The following is a 20,633-nucleotide window of genomic DNA, read 5'->3' as shown; positions in this document are numbered from 1 at the left end:
ACAGTTTCATCATAGATCCATCAGACATTGGTAAGAGAACAGGATAGTATAAATAACTTTATGCCAATAAATACGAAAATTGAGATAAAACGCCACGCAAGACCAGCCTGGGCAACACTGTGAGACCCCATCTCTACAAAAACAAATGGTTACTCGAGAGGATCACTTGAGCCCAGTTCGAGGTTACAGTGAGCTATATTGCACCGCTGCACTTGAGCCTGGATTATAGAGTGGATACCTCATCTCTTAAAAAACAAAATAAAGCAAAAAAATACCACTGACACAAGAAAAAACAGAATATGAAAAGCCTCATATATAATTAAAAAATTGCAACTGCAATTAAAAATCTTTCCACAAAGAAAATCCCAGGCCTAAATGGCTTCACTGGTGAATTCTGGCAAATATTTAAAGAAGAAATAATAACAAATCTTGCAAAGTCTCTTTTGAAAAATAGAAGAGGGAACACTTCCCATTTCATTTTATAAGGCCAGCATAACCCCCATACCAAAACATGACAAAGATGTTACAAGAAAAAGAAAAAAAACTAGACTAATATCCCTCATGAACATAGATGCAAAATCTTTAACCAAGTATTTGTAAATTAAATCTAGCTCTCTCTATATATGTATATCAGATATATAATCCTATATATATATCATATCATAACATGTAGGATAATATATCATAACTAAGTGGGATTTATTCCAGAAATACAAAGGTTGTTTAACAATGGAAAATACAATCAGCTGAACACATACATTCACTAAATGAAAGAGAAAGCCCATATATCATCTCAATAGATGAAGAAAAAGCATTTGACAAAATTCAACACCCATTCATGATAAAAATTATCAATAAACTAGGAATAAAAGAGAATTTCCTTAGTCTAGATAAAGCCATCTATAAAAAAAACTATAACCAATAGTATTCTTAATGGTGAAATATTGAACACTTCTTATTGAATTATGGGATAAAACAAAATAACTACTATCACCACTTCTATTCGACATTGTATTGGAGGTCAATGCAATAAGGAAACGAAAAGAAATAAAATCTATAAATATAGATTGTAAGGGAAGAAGTGTTACTTGTACACAACATGATTGTTTATGTAAATATTCCTCCCTACAAGTCTACAAATCTATTAAAATAAAAAAATGAATTTGGAAAGGTCACTAGATACAAATCTAATATGTAAAAATCTAATGTATTTCTCTAAATAGCAACAATTTGAAAATTATTTAAAAATCCACAAAATACTTGATGTTATTTGAACATCAAGTATTCAGTGAAAGATGGGCAAGACATCTGCACTGAAAACTATAAAACATTGATAGGAGAAATTAAAGAAGATCTAGATACCACATGGCCATGAAGGGATGTTACATTCATAGATTGAAAGCGTTACCACTGTTAGGTGTCAACTCTCATCAAACTGATCTAGAGTCAATGCAATTCCAATCAAAATCTCAGCAGTTTCTAAAAAATGTGTGGTGTATGTATACAAATTGACAATTTAATTCTAAATTTTAATAGGAAATGCAAAGTCAATCTTCATGAATAACAGCAAAGCTGGAGAATGTGAATCATCAAACTGCAAGATTCATTATAAAGTTACAGTAATCTACACATATATTATTGGTTGGGCTTGGTGTCTCATGCCTATAACCCCAGCACTCTGAGAGACTGAGGCAGGAGGACTGCTTGAGGCCAGGAGTTTGAGACCAGCCTTGCAACATAGCATGACCCAGTCTCTACAAAATTTTTTAAAAAAATTAGCTGGGCATGGTGGCGCACACCTGTAGTCCCAGTGACTCTGGATGCTGAGGTGGGAGGATTACTTAAGCCCTGGAGGTTACGGCTGCATCGAGCCATGATGGTGTCACTGCACTCTAGTGTACGTGACAGAACAGGACTGTCTTAAAAAAAAAAAAAAAGACATATATTATTGGTGCAAGGGTAGATGAATGAATCAACAGAGCAAAATAGAGAGTTCCAAAATTAACTACACATATATAGTCATCTGATTTATGATAAATGTGCCCTTGCAATTCTGTGGAGAGAAAAAATAGTCTTTTCAATAAAATTGTGGTGAGTCAAATAGGTATCCATAAGGAAAAAAATTAAACTTGAATTCTGTTTCACACCAGATACGAAAATTAATGTGAAGGCTAAAACATCTAATTTCTAGAAGAAGACAAATGAGAATACCTTCAAAACTATGGGGGCAGGCAAAGATTTATTAAAACAGGACACAAAAAGCATTAATTATCAGAGACTGAAGATTGATATATATGACCTCATTAAAACAAAATATTTCTCTTAATCAAAGGACAATATTAAGAAAATGAAAAAAATCCAGGAAGTGGGAAAAGATACACAAAACACATACATAAGAAAATAATATCCAGAATATATAAAGAATGCCCCAAAATCAATAATGAAGACTGGGCAATTTAAAAAATGGATAAGACTTGATGAAGCACTTCACAAAAATGAGTATAATGGCAAATAAGCATACAAAAAGTTGTTGAATACTATTAGTAATACAGAAATGTAAATTAAAACTATGGGACACTATATCCCACCAAAACTGCTAAAATTTAAAGGACTGACAATATTGGTGAGGATGTGAAGCAACTAGAATTCAACATTGCTGGTGGGAACATAAATCATTTTGACAAATTGCTTAGCTGTATATCCTATGACCCAACAATTCCACATCTCAGTATATATCCAAGAGAAGTGAGTGATATGACCACCAAAAGCCATGTGCTAGAATATTCACCATTGCATTTTTCTTTTTTTTTTTTTTTTTTTTTTTTTTTGAGACGGAGTCTCGCTCTGTCGCCCAGGCTGGAGTGCAGTGGCGCTATCTCGGCTCACTGCAAGCTCCGCCTCCCGGGTTTACGCCATTCTCCTGCCTCAGCCTCCCGAGTAGCTGGGACTACAGGCGCCCGCCACCTCGCCCGGCTAATTTTTTTTTTTTGTATTTTTAGTAGAGATGGGGTTTCATTGTGTTAGCCAGGATGGTCTCGATCTCCTGACCTCGTGATCCGCCCGTCTCGGCCTCCCAAAGTGCTGGGATTACAGGCTTGAGCCACCGCGCCCGGCCCCACCATTGCATTTTTCATAAGAGGCAAAACTAGAAACAACCTAAAGGCCCAACAGATTTTTAAAATGTGGTATATTCATAAACGGGAATATTACAGAGAAATTAAAAAGAACAATTATTGTATGCAGCAATATGAATCTCACAGAAATAATGTTAGACAAAAGAAGCCAGAGTATGTATTTTATAATTATCTTTATATGAAGTCTGAAAACAGAAAAACTAATCTGTAGTGATAGTTTGATGGGTTGGGCAGGTGGGGTTTCAACCAAAAGGGAGAATAAGTGAGTCTTCTGGGGGTGTTGGAAATGAATCCAGCACCCTCTTATATCAATATAAAATAAACACAAACAAAAAAGACAAAAGATAGTGATGAACTGAAATCTTTGAAGAGAGTAATATTATTGGAGAAGATGAGAATTAGTTAGATTCAGAATACACTGGAAGAAAGAGCTGACATGACTGGATGTCAGTGAAAGAAAATTAGCAAAGACAAAACACAAAAGTATAAAATCATATCCAATGAAATAGAGGAGGGCTGGGCATGGTGGCTCACATCTGTAATCCCAGTACACTGGGAGGCAGGAGGATCACTTGAGGCCAGGAGTTCAAGACCAGCTCGGGCAACATAGCGAGATCCTGTCTCTAGAAATTTTTTTTTTTAAATTAGCCAGAAGTGATGGCATGAACCTGTGTTCCCAGCTACTCAGAAGGCTGAGGTGGGAGGATCACTTGAGCCCAGGAGTTCAAGGCTGCAGCGAGCTGTGATCACACCACTGCATTACAGCCTGGGTGACAGTGAGACCCTGTTTGTATTAAAAAAAATTTTTTTTAAAAGAAAGAGAGGCGTCATAGATGATCCAATATTATTTGCTTAAGCAATTTGGAGGAAAATGATGCCATTTACTGGGATGTTAAACATTGGGAAAGAGAACCAACAGTTCAGTTTTTAAACATGTTTCTTATGAGATACTTGTTAGATATGGTATTAATCCATTTTCACACTGCTATAAAGACATACCTGAGACTTGTTAATTAATAAAGAGGTTTAATTGACTCACAGTTCCGTAATTGACTCACAGTTCTGCAGGGCTGGGGAGGTCTCAAGTAACTTACAATCATGGTGGAAGGGGAAGAAGCATGTCTTACGGTAGGTGAGAGAGAGAGTGGCGAGCGAAGGGGGAAGAGCCCCTTATAAAACCATCAGATCTTGTGAGAACTCACTATCACGAGACCAGCATGGGGGAACTGCCCCCATGATCTAATTACCTCCTACCAGATCTCTTTTTTTAAATGGCTTTATGCAGTTATCTTTAATCAGTTAAAATAAAAGTGTAAACATGTATATTATCTTTTATTTACCTATGTGATGACCTTAAATCAGTGCTCATTATTTCTTTGTGTGCATTCAAGCTACAATCTGGTGTCACTTTTCAGCCTAAAGAACTTTAGTATTAGGAAAGTCTGCTAGCAATACATGCTTTCAGTCTTTACCTGCATTTGCCTTTTTTCACCTGTACTTTGAGAGAGAATATGTTGGATATAAAATTCTCTGTTGACTGGTGTTCTTTGTTGTTCTTGTTTTTTGTTTTCTTTTAGTACTTTGAATGTCATCCCACTGCCTTCTGGTCTTGTTTCTGATCATAAGTAAGCCAGTAGTCATGTTGAGTATCTCATTTATATGATGAATCATTTTTCTCTTGCTGTTTTCAAGGTTTTCTCTTTATTCTTGGCTTCTGACAATTTGACTATGGGGTAGCTCTCTGAGACATGTTTAATAATTTTTTTTTTTAATTTCTATAGGCTATTGGGGAACAGGTGGTGTTTGGTTACATAAGTAAGTTCTTTAGTGGTGATTTACAATATTTTGGTGCAACCATTACCGAAGCAGTATATGCTGCACTGTATTTGTACAATCTTTCATCCCTCATCCTCTTCCCACCCTTTACCCCTGAGTCTCCAAAGTCCATTGTGTTATTCTTATGCCTTTGCATCCTCATAGCTTAGCTCCCACTTATAAGTGAGAAATGATGTCTAGTTTTCCATTCCTGAGTTACTCCACTCAGAGTAATAGTCTCCAATCTCATCCAGGTCTCTGCAAATGCCATTAATTCCATTTTATGGCTGAGTAGTATTCAATCATATCTCTCTCTCTCTCTCTCTCTCTCTCTGTTTCTTTTTTTTTTTTTTCAGACAGAGTCTTGCTCTGACACCAGGCTGGAGTGCAGTGGCGTGATCTTGGCTCATGGCAACCTCCACCTCCTGGGTTCAAGCGATTCTCCTGCCTCGGCCTCCCGAGTAGCTGGGACTACAGGTGTGTGCCACCATGCCTGGCTAATTTTTTGTATTTTTAGTAGAGAGGGGGTTTCACCATATTAGCCAGGATGGTCTTGATCTCCTGACCTCGTGATCCACCTGCCTCGGCCTCCCAAGTGCTGGGATTACAGGCGTGAGCCACGGTGCCCGGTCCTATATCACAGTTTCTTTATTCGCTCATTGATTGATGGGCATTTGGGTTGGTTCCACGTTTTTGCAACTTTGAACTGTGTTGCTATAAACATGTGTGTGCCAATATCTTTCTTGTATAATGACTTCTATTCCTCTGGGTAGATATCCAGTAGTGGGATTGCTGCATTAAATGGTAGTTCTACTTATAGTTCTTTAAGGAATCTCCACACTGTTTTCCATAGTGGTTGTACTAGTTTACATTCCCACCAGCAGTGTAGAAGTGTTCCCTGTTCACTGCATCCATGCCAACATCTACTATTTTTTGATTATGGCCATTCTTGCAGGAGTAAGGTGGTATCGCATTGTAGTTTTGATTTGCATTTCCCTGATCATTAGTGATGTTGAACATTTTTTCATGTATTTGTTGCCTATTTGTATATCTTCTTTTGAGAATTGTGTATTTATGTCCTTAGCCCACTTTTTGATGGTATTGTTTGCTTTTTTCTTTTTGATTTGAGTTCACTGTGGATTTTGGATATTAGTCCTCTGTCAGATGTACAGATTGTGAAGATTTTTTCCCACTCTGTGGGTTGTCTGTTTACTCTGCTGACTGTTCCTTTTGCCATGCAAAAGCTTGTTAGTTTAAGAAGTCCCAGCAATTTATCTTTGTTTTTATTGCATTGGCTTTTGGTTCTTAGTCATGAACTTCCTGCCTAAGCCAATGTCTAGAAGGGGTTTTCGAATGTTATCTTCTAAAATTTTCATAGTTCCAGGTCTTAGATTTAAGTCCTTAATCCATTTTGAGTTGATTTTTGTATAAGGTGAGAGATGAGGATCTGGTTTCATTCTCCTACATGTGGCTAGCCAATTATCCCAGCACCATATGTTGAAAAGGGTGTCCTTTCCCCACTTTATGTTTTTGTTTGCTTTGTCAAAGATCAGTTGGCTCTAAGTATTTGGATTTATTTCTGGGTTCCCTATTCTGTTCCATTGGTCTATGTCTCTATTTTTATACCAGTACCATGCTGTTTTGGTGACTATGGCCTTATAGTATAGTTTGAAATTAGGTAATGTAATGCCTCCAGATTTGTTCTTTTTGCTTAGTCTTGCTTGGATATGTGGGCTCTTTTTTGGTTCCATATGAATTTTAGAATTGTTTTTTCTAATTCTGTGAAGAATGATGGTGGTATTTTGATGGGAATTGCATTGGGTATTTGTAGATTGCTTTTGGCAGTATGGTCATTTTCACAATATTGACTCTACCCATCCATCAGCATGGGATGTGTTTCCATTTGTGTCGTCAATGATTTCTTTCAGCAGTGCTTTGTAGTTTTCCTTGTAGAGGTCTTTCACCTCCTTGTTAGGTATATTCCTAAGTATTTTATTTTATTTTGCAGCTACTGTAAAAGGGGTTGAGTACTTGATTTGATTCTCAACTTGGTCGCTGTTGGTGTACAGAAGAGCTACTGATTTGTGTACATTAATTTTGTACCTGGAAACTTTGCTGAATTCTTTTATCAGTTGTAGGAGCTTTCTGGAGGAGTCTTTAGGGTTTTTGAGGTAAACGATCCTATAGTCAGTAAACAGTGACAGTCTGACTTCCTCTTTACTGATATGGATGCCCTTTATTTCTTTCTCTTGTCTGATTGCTCTGCCTAGGACTTCCAGTGCTATGTTGAAGAGAAGTGGTGAGAGTGGGCATCCTTTTCTTGTTTCAGTTCTCAGCGGGAATGTTTTCAACTTTTCCCTATTCAGTATTATGTTGGCTGTGGGCTTTTAATAGATGGCTTTTATTACATACATCTCTTGTATGCCAATTTTGCTGGGAGTTTTAATCATAAAAAGATACTAGATTTGTCAAATGCTTTTCCTGCATCTATTGAGATGATCATGTGATTTTTGTTAATTCTGTTTATGTGGTGTATCACATTTATTGACTCACATATGTTAAACCATCCCTGCATTAATGTTATGAAACCTACTTGATCATGGTGGACTATCTTTTTGATATGTTGTTGGATTTGGTTAGCTAGTGCTTTGTTAAGAATTTTAGCATTTATGTTCATCAGGGATACTGGTTGGTCTGTAGTTTTCTTTTTTAGTTATATCCTTTCCTGGTTTTGGTATTAGGATGATTTTGGCTTCACAGAATGAATTAGGGAGGGTTCCCTCTTTTTCTATCTTGTGGAGTAGTGTCAATAGGATTCACACCAATTCTGAACATCTGGTAGAATTCTGCTGTGAATCCGTCTGGTCGTGGACTTTTTTTGGCTGGTAATTTTTAAATTACCATTTTAATCTTGCTGCTTGTTACTGGTCTGTTCAGGGTACCTAATTCTTCCTGATTTAAGCTTGGAGGGTTGTATCTACCCAGGAATTTATCCATCTCTTCTAGGTTTTCTAGTTTATGTATGTAAAGGTATTCATAGTAGCCTTGAATGACCTTTTGTATTTCTGTGGTGTCAGCTGTAATATCTCCCGTTTTGTTTCTTACTGAACTTATTTGGATTTTCTCTCTTCTTGCTAATGGTCTATCAATTTTATTTATCTTTTCAAACAACCAGCTTTTTGTTTCATTTATTTATTTATTTTTTTGCAACACAATCTGGTTTATTCTGCCTTGGCAGGGTGGTTCTGAGAGTGGCGGATGCCACCCTGTCCTGGGCTGAGGGAGGCCCCAAGGGCCAGTTAAGGCCAATAGTGGGAGAAGTCGGGGGCTGCAGCCCCTGGAATGCGGTGAAGCCAGGTCGAGGCCTGGAGGCAGTTGTGGTATGCTGGGGCAGGGTGAAAGGCAGTGGACTGGGACCAGGCCAGTGATATAGGGCTGAGGACCTAGGCCACATGGTCACATGACACAGAACATGAAACACAGGCACAGGGCTCACAGTAAGCACCTGGACAAGTGGGCACAGGGTCACAGGCCAGATGCACACCCAGCCATGGCTGGGCCAGACATTGGGACACAGTGGTGGTGTCACACAGAGACCACAGGGAGGACGCGGCACTATGGAACACATGGATTTGACAGCCACAATGCAGAGACCAGGCCACAGAGCTTGAGGGACATGGCAAGGGGCCTTTTGGCACTACTGCACTGAAATCATGTGAGACAAGGGTGGTGGGGCACTCTGGAGGTGCCTGGGGTGGTTCCTTTGAGGGCCTCTAGGCTTAGTATGTCTTCCACAACTTTGTTGAGCAGTTTTACCACCTCATCATAGATGATAAACACTATGGCCACATTCAGGACAACCCAGCCCAGGCAGGAACAGTGCCCTTGTAGAATGCCTTGAGCCCTCCTTCCTCAGGATCTGCAAGCCACAGTCCCATGTGTTCCAGTATTTGTGCACCTCCAGGCCCTGCATCTGGGTCTTAATCATGTCCAGAGGAGTGTTTCCAAAGACACTGGCTGCACCCACAATAGCTCTGAAGACCCTAGTGATCAGCAGGTTCATGGGCTTGTTGAGGTTGTTCCCTCGGTACCAGTTGCACAGGGAGATCATGACAAAGAAGCAGATAGCCTGGTTTGAGCCCTGCTTCAGCATGGTGGCTGTGAGGTCCTGGTACGTTCCCTTCAGCCCTTGTTCCCACACAATCTCCCTAACTGCATGGAAGAATCCTGTGTACTTGGGGTTTGGGGAGGTCTGGTTGTGGTTGAACTTCACCTTGATGGTCTCCGTGGGGCACACGACTTCCATGGCCCCTGGCCATGCTGGCTCCTGGGCCACAGAGCAGCTCGTGCGTGCTGTCCAGCTGTCCCTGGGCATCCTGCATGTGGTTGCTGAGGAACGCAAACATTCCAAACCTGACGGCTGCCTTGGGGATGGAGCTGCAGAGGTGGGAGCTGAGGCCACAGTATAGGCCCAGGGCACCATGGCTGTGGACCATCTGCTGCACGCAGTCCCCAGTGCCCCGGTACTGTGGCAGGTGCAAGTGTTCATCCAGATGCAGCTGTGTCTTCACGTATTCGTGGGGAAGGTGATGCAGATGTCAATGCCGCCCGCCAGGCCAACTGCCAGGATCGCCTCCCCTGGGTGTGTCAGTTTGGCCTTCCCGGACACAGGCTCAGCGGCCACCAGAGCACGCAGGGTGTGGCCATGGCGGGTGGGAGGTAGGGGCTCATTTATCTTTTGTACAGTTTATTTTGTTTCAACTTGATTTAGTTCTGCTCTGATCTTGGTTATTTCCTTTCTTCTGCTGGGTTTGGGTTTGTTCTTGTTTCTCTAGTTCCTTGAGGTATGACCTTAGATTGTCTGTGCTCTTTCAGACTTTTTGCTGTAGGCGTTTAGGGCTATGAACTTTCCTCTTAGCATCACCTTTGCTGTGTCCAGAGGTTTTGACAGGTTGTGTCACTATTGTCATTCAGTTCGAAGAATTATTTAATTTTCATCTTGATTTCATTTTTAACTCAATGATCATTCAAGAGCAGGTTATTGAATTTCCATGTATTTGTGTGGTTTTGAAGGTTCCTTTTGGAATTGATTTCCTGTTTTATTTAACTGTGGTCTGCGAGAGTGCTTGATATAATTTCAATTTTCTTAAATTTATTGAGGCTCGTTTTGTGGCCTCCCATATGCTCTATCTTGGAGAAAGTTCCATGTGCTGTATTCTGTGGCTATTGGATGGAATGTTCCATATATATTTGTTAAATCCATTTGTTTCAGGGTATAGTTTAAATCCTTGTTTCTTTCTTGACTTTCTGTCTTGATGACCCGTCTAGTGCTGTCAGTGGAGTACTGAAGTCCCCCACTATTACTGTGTTGCTATCTATCTTATTTCTTAGGTCTATTAGTATTAGGCTGTTTTCACGCTGCTGATAAAGACATACCCAAGACTGGGAAGATAAAGAGGTTTAATTGGACTCACAGATCCTCATGGCTGGGGAGGCCTCAGAATCGTGGTGGAGGCAAAAGGCACTTCTTACATGGTGGCGCAAGAGAAAATGAGGAAGATGCAAAAGCGAAAACCTCTGATAAAACCATTAGATCTTGTGAGACTTATTCACTACCACAAGAACAGTATGGGGAAACCGCCCCCATGATTCAAATTATCTCCCACTGGGCCCCTCCCACAATACACGGGAATTATGGGAGTACAATTCAGGATGAGATTTGGGTGGGGACACAGATCCAAACTATATCATCCCACCCGAGGCCCTCCAAATCTCATGTCCTCACATTTCAAAACCAATCATGCCTTCCCAACAATCCCCCAAAGGCTTATCTCATTTCAGCATTAACCCAAAAGTCCACAGTCCAAAGTCTCATCTGAGACAAGGCAAGTCCATTCCACCTATGAGCCTATAAAATCAACAGCAAGCTAGTTACTTCCTAGATACAATGGGGTACAGGTATTGGATAAACACAGCCATTCCAAATGGGAGAAACTGACCAAAACAAAGGGGTTACGGGGCCAATGCAAGTCTGAAATCCAGCAGAGCAGTCAAATTTTAAAGCTCCAAAATGATCCCCTTTGACTCCAGGTCTCACATCCAGGTCATGCTGATGCAAGAGGTGGGTTCCCATGGTCTTGAGCAGCTCCACCTCTGTAGTTTTGCAGGGTACAGCCTCCCTCCCAGCTGCGTGCATGGGCTGGCATTGAGTGTCTGTGTCTTTTCCAGGCAAACGGTGCGAGCTGTCGGTGGATCTACCATTCTGGAGTCTGGAGGACAGTGGCCCTCTTCTCACAGCTCCACTAGGCGGTACCCCAGTAGGGACTCTGTGGCAGCTCTGACCCCACATTTCTCTTCTGCACTTCTCTAGCAGAAGTTATCTATGAGTGCCCCACCCCTGCAGCAAACTTCTGTGTGGGCATTCAGGTGTTTCCACACATCTTCTGAAATCTAGGTGGAGGTTCCCATACCCCGATTCTTGACTTTTCTGTACTTGCAGGCTCAACACCATGTGGAAGCTGCCAAAGCTTGGGGCTTGCACTTCTGAAGTCATGGCTTGAGCTCTACATTGGCTCCTTTCAGCCATGGCTGGAGCAGCTAACACAGGGCACCAAGTCCCTAGGCTGCACACAGCATGGGGACCCTGGGCTTGGGCCAGGAAACCATTTTCTCCTAGGCCTCTGGGCCTGTGAAGGGGAGGGGCTGGGATGAAGGGAGGGGAGGGACTGGGATGAAGGGAGGGGAGGGGCTGGGATGAAGGGAGGGGAGGGGCTGGGATGGGAGGGGCTGTTTTAAAGACCTCTGACATGGCCTGGAGACATTTTCCCCATTGTCTTGGGGATTAACATTTGGCTTCTCGTTACTCATGCAAATTTCTGCAGCAAGCTTGAATTTCTCCTTGAAAATGGGTTTTTCTTTTCTATCACATTGTCAAGCTGCAAATTTTCCAAACTTTTATGCTCTTCTTCCTTTATAAAGTGGAATGCCTTTAACAGCACCCGTCACCTCTTTTTTTTTTTTTTTTTGAGACAGAGTCTTGCTCTGTCACCCGGGCTGGATTGCAATGGCATGATCTTGGATCACTGCAACCTCTGCCTCCTGGGTTCAAGTGATTCTCCTGCCTCAGCCTCCCAAGTAGCTGGGACTACAGGCACGTGCCACCACGCCCAGCTTTGTATTTTTATTAGAGACAGGGTTTCACCATATCTGAGACCACCATATTGGCCAAGCTGGTCTCAAACCCCTGACCTTGTGGTCCGCCCGTCTCAGCCTCTCCAAAGTGCTGGGATTACAGGAGCAAGTCACTGTGCCCAGCCTCCAGGTCACCTCTTCCAAAGTGCTGGGATTACAGGCATAAGCCACTGCACCCAGCCTCCAGGTCACCTCTTGGAATGCTTTGCCGCTTAGAAATTTTTCCACCAGATACCCTAAATCATCTCTCTCAAGTTCAAATTTCCACAAATCTCTAGGGCAGGGGCAAATTGCTGCCAGTCTCTTTGCTAAAACATAAGAAGAGTCACCTTTGCTCCAGTTCCCAACAAGTTTCTCATTTTTATCTGAGACCACCTCAGCCTGGACCTTATTGTCCATATTGCTATCAGGTTTTTGGTCAAAGCCATTTAACAAGTTTCTAGGAAGTTCCAAAATTCCCCACATTTTCCTGTCTTCTTCTGAGCCCTTCAAACTGTTCCAACCGCTGCCTGTTACCCAGTTCCAAAGTTGCTTCCATATTTTTGGGTATCTTTTCAGCAGCACCCCACACTACCGGTGCCAATTTACTGTATTAGTCCATCTTGACAGTGGTGATAAAGACATACCCGAGACTGGGAAGAAAAAGAGGTTTACCGGCACTGACAGTTCCACATGGCTGGGGAGGCCTCAGAATCATGGTGGGAAGCGAAAGGCACTTATTACATGGCAGCAGCAAGAGAAAATAAGGAAGATGCAAAAGTGGAAACCGCTGATAAAATAATCAGCTCTTGTGAGACTTGTTCACTACCATGAGAACAATATGGCGGAACCACCCCATGATTCAAATTATCTCCCACTAGGTCCCTCCCACAACATGTGGGAGTTATGGGAGTATAATTAAAGATGAGATTTGGGTGGAGGATATAGCCAAACCATATTAATTAGTAATCGTTTTATAAATTTGGAAGCTCCAAGTGTTAGGTACATGTGTGTTTAGGATTATGATATTTTCCTGTTGGACAAGGCCTTTTATCATTATATAATGTCCCTCTTTGTCTTTTTTAACTGCTTTTGCTTTAAAGTTTGTTTTGTCTGATATAAGAATAGCTACTCCTGCTTTTGATGTCCATTTGCATGAAATGTCTTTTACAACCCTTTTACCTTAAGTTTGTTCAAGTCCTTATGTGTTAGGTGGGTCTCTTGAGGGCAGCAGATGTTTGGTTGGTGAATTCTTATCCATTCTGCAATTCTGTATATTTTAAGTAGAGCATTTAGGCCATTTACATTCAATGTTAGTATTGAAATGTGAGGTACTATTCCATTGATAGTGCTATTTGTTGCCTGTATACCTTAGTTGTTTTGTTTTTATTTTTTAAATTGTATTTTTGTTTTATAGGTCCTGTGAGATTTGTGCTTTAAAGAGGTTGTTTTGATGTGTTTCCAGGATTTGTTTCAAGATTTAAAGCTCCTTTTAGCATTCTTGTAGTGGTGGCTTGGTAGTGGCAAATTCTCTCAGCATTTGTTTGTCTGAAAAAGACTGCATCTTTCCTTCATATATGAAGCTTAGTTTCACTGGATACACAGTTCTTGGCTGATAATTGTTTTGTTTGAGGAGGCTGAAGATAGGGCCCCAATCCCTTCTAACTTGTAGGGTTTCTGCTGAGAAATCTGCTGTTAATCTGATAGGTTCTCCTTTATAGGTTACCTGGTGCTTTTGTTTCACAGCTTTTAAGATTCTTTCCTTCATCCTAACTGTAGATAACATGATGACAATGTGCGTAGGTGATGATCGTTTTGCGATGAATTTCCAAGGTGTTCTTTGTGCTTCTTGTACTTGGCTGCCTAAGTCTCTAGCAAGGCTGGGAAAGTTTTCCTTGATTATTCCCCCAAATACGTTTTCCAAAATTTTAGATTTCTCTTCTTCCTCAGGAACTCCAATTATTCTTAGGTTTGGTCATTTAACATAATCCTAGACTTCTTGGAGGCCTTGTTCATATTTTCTTTTTTCTCTTTGTTGGACCGGGTGAATTCGAAGACCTTGTCTTTGAGCTCTAAATTTCTTTCTTCTACTTGTTCAATTCTATTGCTGAGACTTCCCAGAGCATTTTGCATTTCTATAAGTGTGTCCATTGCTTACCCAAGTTTTGATTGTTTTTTCTTTATCTGTTTCCTTGAATATTTATCCCTTCACTTTTTGTATCATTTTTTGGATTTCCTTGTATTGGGCTTTGCCTTTCTCTGGTGCCTCCCTGATTATCTTAATAACTAACCTCCTGGATTCTTTTTCAGGTAAATCAGGGATTTCTTCTTGGTTTGGTTCCATTGCTGGTGAGCTAGTGTGATTTTTTGGGGGTGTTGAACCTTGTTTTGTCAAATTACCAGAGTTGGTTTTCTGGTTCCTTCTCATTTGGGTAGGCTGTTAGAGGGAAGGTCTAGGGCTAAAGACTGTTGTTCAGATTATTTCGTCCCATGGGGTGTTCCCTTGTATGTAGTAATACCCCCCTTTTCCTATGTATGTGGCTTCCTGAGAGCCAAGCTGTAGTGATTATTGTCTCTCTTCTAGATCTAGTCACCCAGCAAGTCTACCAGGCTCTGGGCTGGTACTGGGCATTGTCTGCACAGTCCAGTAATGAGAACCATCTGAGGGTCCGTCAGCCATGGATACCAGCACAGTATTTGGGTTGTCTCCCAGGTCCTGCAGGAGCAATCCGTTTCCTTCAGTGCATCTGTGGGTCCTCTCACAGGTTTCTGATTTATTATTGCAGTTGTTCTGGAGCAAAAATTCATGATGCGAGCCTCCATATGCTGCTCTGTCCATCTGGGTTGAAGTGCAATCTAGTCCTGCCTCCTGCCCACCATGATCCCCCCTCCACCACCAGGTCTCTCTCTTGACATGTGGGGATTACAATTTGAGATGAGATTTGGGTGCGAACACAAAGCCAAAACATATCAGATATCAAATATGGAGATGTTAATTAGGCAGCTGTATATATGAGCCTGGAATTCAAGGGAGAAGCTGGGACTGAAGACAAACAGAGAATTATCAGTATATAACTGGTATGTAAAGCCATCAGGCTAGATGAGAGCTCCTGGAGTTTGAGGACATAGTCAAGAAAAAAGTTGTTCTTGAGATGTCTTACCATTGAGAAGTTGTAGAGAAGAGGATGATTCAGTAAAGGAGACTAAAAGGTGGCTCATAAATCCAGAAGAAAAAAAGAGTATGAGATCCTCGAAGTCAAGTGAAAAAAGTGTTTGAAGAAAGGTGGAAAGGCAGCATTTCAACTAAATGATCAAAGGTAACATTACCCAAAATGGGACATACTGACATGTATCTCCTGATGTGATATACCAAGAATAGCATAGCTTTTTAATTAAAAACTTTTTTTTTGGAGACAAGGTCTTGCAGTGTTGCCCAGGCTAGAGTGTACTGGCAAGAACACAGCTCACTGCAACTTCTGAACTCTTGGGCTCAAGCAATGCTCCTGCCTCAGCCTCCCAAGCAGCAGGCACTACGACTGTGTGCCACTATGCCTAGCTAATTAAATTTTTTTTTTTTTTTCCCAGAGATGGGGGTCTCGCTTTGTTGCCCAGGCTGGTCTTAAATTCCTGGATTCAAGCAATCCTCCTCCTGCCTCGGTCTCCCAAAGTGCTAAGATTACAGGCATAAGCCACCATGCCCAGCTGAGAATACCATATTAGTTATGTCGTACCTCTGTCAAAAATCAATAATCCTGAATCAGACAAACCAAAATTCAGGCACATTTAATATAACAACTGGCCTGTTGTGCTTCGAAAGTGTCAGTATCATGAAAAATAAAAAAGAGGAACTTTCCAGATTCAGAAGACTAAAATAACACAACTAATGCAACATATAATCTGTATTGGAGTCTGAAGTTAAAAAAAAATTACTTTGAAATTAGAATAATTGGCAAAATCTGAATAGTATTAGGTAATATGTGATGTCCAAGTGTTTGAGTTCAGAAAGACTCTCACACATTATCTAATAAATCTGAAGATGTATATACCCTATGACTTAGTAATTCCAATCTTAGGTGTAAACTCCAAAGAAATTCTTGCACATGTACACCACAGTATGTGTAAAAGAATGCTCATAGCAATGTTATTTGTAGTAACTGGAAACTTGGAATGACCCATATGTTCACTGTTGATAAAATAGATTTTTAATGGCTGGGCGTGGTGGCTCACATCTGTAATCTGAGCACTTTGGGAGGCCGAGGTGGGTCTATCACCTGAGGCCAGGAGTTCGAGACCAGCCTGACCAATATAGTGAAACCCCATTTCTACTAAAAATACAAAAATTAGCCAGGTGTGGTGGCAAGTGCTTGTAGTCCTAGCTACTTGGGAGGCTGAGACAAGAGAATTGCTTGAAACTGGGAGGTGGAAGTTGCAGTGAGCCGAGGTCGCGCCACTGCACTCCAGCCTGGGTGACAGAGCAAGACTCTGTCTCAAAAAAAAAACAAAAGATTTTTAAAATGTTATATAGTAACCTGCTCTCAGAGTGTGTTCTGGGTACTCCTGGGGGTCCTCAAAGTCCTTCTCAGGGTCTGTAAGGTCAAAACTATACACCTAATGATAATAGAACATTGTTTGCCTTTTCCACATTCATTCTCTTATAGTGGAGTTTTCCAGAAGCTACATGTAATGGCATCACTCTAACAAATAATGGGATGTACACTTGTATATATATTTATTACTTGAAATATACTTATTCATTACTACTTTTTTTTTTTTTTTTTTTTTACAAAAAAGTTTTTTGCATACTTTGAGACAGGGTCTTGCTCTGTCATCCGGGCTAGAGTGTAGTGGTGTGATCACAGCTCATTGCAGCCTCAACCTCCTGGCTCAAGTGAACCTCCTGGGCTCAAATGAACCTCCTGACTCAGCATCCCGAGTAGCTGGGACTACAGTTGCATGCCACCATGCCAGGCTAATTTACAGGGTCTCACTATGTTGTTAAGGCTGGTCTCAAACTCCTGGCCTCAAGTGATCCTCCCACCTTGGTCTCCCAAAGTGTGAGGATTACAGGCATGAGCCACCTCACCCAGCCTGCACACTTTGTTGGTACCTAAACAGGCATATATTTAATGTATACAATTTGACGAGTTTGGACATATGCAAAGCATTCCACTGTGGTTTTTTTTTTTTTTTTGGTGTGTGTGGGGTAAGAATACTTCACGGGACATCTGCTCTCTTGACAACAATTTACATGGACAATATCATATTGTTAACTATAGGCACTATGTTGTACAGCAGATCTCTAGAAATTACTCACCTTGCAAAACTGAAACTTTATATCCATTAACAACTTCCTATCCACCCTGCCTCCACTCACGGCAACCACCATTCTATTCTCTGCTTCTATGAATTTGACCATTTTAGATAGCTCATGTTAAGTGGAATCATGCAGTGTTTTTTTTTTGACTGGCTTATTTTCCAGGTTCATCCATGTTGTCACAAATGATAGGATTTCTTTCTTTAATAAGGCTAAGTAACATTCCATTGTATATATGCGCCACATTTTCTTAATCCATTTATCTGACAATGGATATTTGCCTTGTTTCCATGGAATGAATGCTTGTATATTCCTGCTCTAAAAAGTTCTAAATTTTGTTTTTATTTTTGAGTTGGGGGTCTTGTTCTGTTGCCCAGGCTAGAGTGCAGTAGCATGATCATAGCTCGGTGAAATCTTGACTTCCTGGGCTCAAGTGATCCTCCTGCATCAGCCTCCCAAATAGTTGGACTACAAGCATCCCCCACCATTCTTGGCTGATTTTCAGTTTTTTTGGAGAGATGGGGTCTTGCTATGTTGCCCAGGGTGGTCTTAAACTCTTGGCTTCAAGTGATTCTCCCAACTTGGTCTCCCAAAGTGCTACAATTACAGGTATGAACCACTATGCCTGACTCTAAGTTTTATTTTCCAATATGGTGAGATAAATATATATATATATATATATATATATATATATATATATATATATATATCCCACATAAATAAAAGCTCTTTGAAGTCTTTAAAGACATAAAAGCTTCCTGAGACTAGAAGGTTTGAGAACCACTGACCTACAATTATAATCACTTCCTTGTCCTTCTCTTTTTCCAACACACTTGCCTAGAAAAAACCCCAACCCTCGTTAAAGTCAACTCTTTTTTTTTGAGACGGAGTCTCGCTCTGTCGCCCAGGCTGGAGTGCAGTGGCCGGATCTCAGCTCACTGCAAGCTCTGCCTCCAGGGTTAACGCCATTCTCCTGCCTCAGCCTCCCAAGTAGCTGGGACTACAGGCGCCCGCCACCTCGCCCAGCTAGTCTTTTGTATTTTTTAGAAATTCAACTCTTTACCTATTCCACACCCAAGCCTAAGATGCTGAATGGTTTTACTTTAAGTTGATTATTATAAACCCCAAGACAGCTCATATTTCTCTAGTAACCTACCACAGATCTAAGCTGGGTAGGGAGATAAGTGATTCACTTTGGAATTCCTGCCATCACACGACAAGGCACTAAATTCTTACCCAGTCAGATATAAGAGAAGAACAGAACAATGCTTTACTTGCGTCGTTTAACAGTCAGAAAATAGTTTTTCTTCTCTTTTTCCTTAAGGCTAGACATAAAACTCCACAGTGCCAACTGGCGAAAAGGTTGCCCTCTCTGGCTTGAAAGATCTGGACAGAAGAAACCAACCAATTATACTGAAGAGTTCTAAAAAATCAGCTTACAAATGTCATGTGTGAGTAGCTAGCACTGAGATTAGACTTCATGCTAATTTAAAAGCTGCTTTAATAAATGGATTTTCTTAAGCTATCCTGAGGGACTCCAGGATTTGGACGTTCTCTTTATCAGGAAGCCCTGCCCTGCCACAATCTAATCTAATTATCCTAGTTGGAAAAAAAACTGGGGTGATGTCAGGAGACCAGGGATCTAATTTTAATTCAGATTCTTATGATGTGACCCTGAGTTTGTTATTTAAACACAATCTTTTATTTTTCCAAATGTAAATAATTAAGTTAATGACTGCCTTACTTAAGAGAAAGATGAAGGATAGGAATATTGTCCAACACATTTCGATGCTACTGAGGTTGACAGGATTAGACCCTTAATCAATAAAAATACTTTAGACAAAATTCTTGTACATCTGTGGTTTCATTTGACTTTCAGGACAATCTTGTGAAGGGTGACATTTATCACGTCCTTTGACAAATGAGGAAAGTGAGACTGAGAGAAGTAAAAGTGGCAGAGCCAGGCATGATTCTAGTCTTTGGAGTCTTCATTGTACACACTCTAGCAAATAGCCTAGGTGGAAGGAATAAACCTTTCTGGATTGGCAGGAGCCCAGGAAGTGGCAATTTATGTGTTAATTAATCTGACTACATCAATTTAAGATTAAATAAATGCTAAGCATCAAGGTTTGCCAAGTGTCTAAAGTGAAAAAAACCTCAACATGATTCTTGCCCTAGAGGAATACAATCTTGAGAAGGTTGGGGGTAGATATTTGTAAAATCAATCATGATTCAGTGGGTATGGACTGGGGTAGGAAAGGTACAAGATAAGCCTAGAACACCCTGGTCAGAAAGTAATGGGATACTCAAAGAGCAATGAGGCTATGTCAAAAGGATGCAGAAGCCAATTTTAAGAAGCTTCTACTGTCCAAATCTTGGACAATTTGAGCAGAAAAATAATGACAGAAACAAATTATAACTCACTTAATAAAATAAGAATCCATGAGTCCATACTCATGTAACTGAGTGAATAAACAGGGAAGAAGAGAAATCTCTTGCTTACAGTAGAATTCCAATTAATGAACATGTAAGGAATGAGGACATTAGGAAATAATTTGTCAATAACTGATGCAGGCAAGCCTCATCAAAGAATGGTGAAACTACTGGGTCAGAGTTTGATGAGAAACAGGACATTTATAGTTTCAAAGTTCTCCACAAGATAATTAATGACAAAGAAAAAAATAGTAACACTACAGTGAAGACACCTGACACACACAGCCTGAACCAAGTAATTAAGGTTACTATCTGCAGTAATGAGACAAGTAGGTATCATGTACCTCCAATATGATGCTTTGAGAAGAACGTCATAACCTGTACCACCTGAATCAAATAATAACATAACATCAGACAAACCCAGATTGAGAGCTAATCTATAACTGGACAAATATTTATAAAGATATATTAAAGTTATCAAACATAAGGAAAAACAGAAGAATGATTTCAGACTAAAGGAGACTAAAGAGATATGATGATTAAATGCAACTTGTGATGCAGAATTTTCTTTTCCTAAAAGACATTATTGGGTCAATTGGCAAAATACAAGTAAGTTTCATAGATTAGCCCCTGGTAAAATATCAATATTAATTTTCTGGTTTTAATAACTGTGTAAGGTATACAGAATAGGTTTTCATATTATATAAATATTACTCTTTCGATTTTTAAAATTATTATTTTTTAACATGGGGTCTCACTATATTTTC

The 20,633-nt window shown here is 40.5% G+C and overlaps 1 protein-coding gene, 1 long non-coding RNA gene and 1 pseudogene across 27 annotated transcripts in view; 1 reads left to right on the top strand and 2 right to left on the bottom strand.

Moving 5' to 3' along the window:
- Positions 1 to 19,003, top strand: part of LOC139362869 (uncharacterized) — a 75,599-nt gene extending 56,596 nt beyond the window's left edge. For both annotated transcript variants that reach the window (XR_011622378.1, XR_011622379.1), the window contains exon 3: positions 18,758 to 19,003. This is a non-coding gene — a long non-coding RNA (uncharacterized lncRNA). The remainder of the gene's footprint in view (positions 1 to 18,757) is intronic.
- LOC105494826 (Scm polycomb group protein homolog 1) overlaps positions 1 to 20,633 on the bottom strand; it is a 221,688-nt gene that overhangs the window by 51,771 nt on the left and 149,284 nt on the right. The window lies entirely within an intron of this gene.
- LOC139362860 (tricarboxylate transport protein, mitochondrial pseudogene) lies at positions 8,662 to 18,808 on the bottom strand (annotated as a pseudogene).

Source organism: Macaca nemestrina, chromosome 1 (genome assembly GCF_043159975.1).
Source record: "Macaca nemestrina isolate mMacNem1 chromosome 1, mMacNem.hap1, whole genome shotgun sequence".
Classification (NCBI taxonomy): domain Eukaryota; kingdom Metazoa; phylum Chordata; class Mammalia; order Primates; family Cercopithecidae; genus Macaca; species Macaca nemestrina.
Note: the sequence above shows the minus strand (reverse complement) of the source record. Positions and strands in the feature narration are given on the sequence as shown.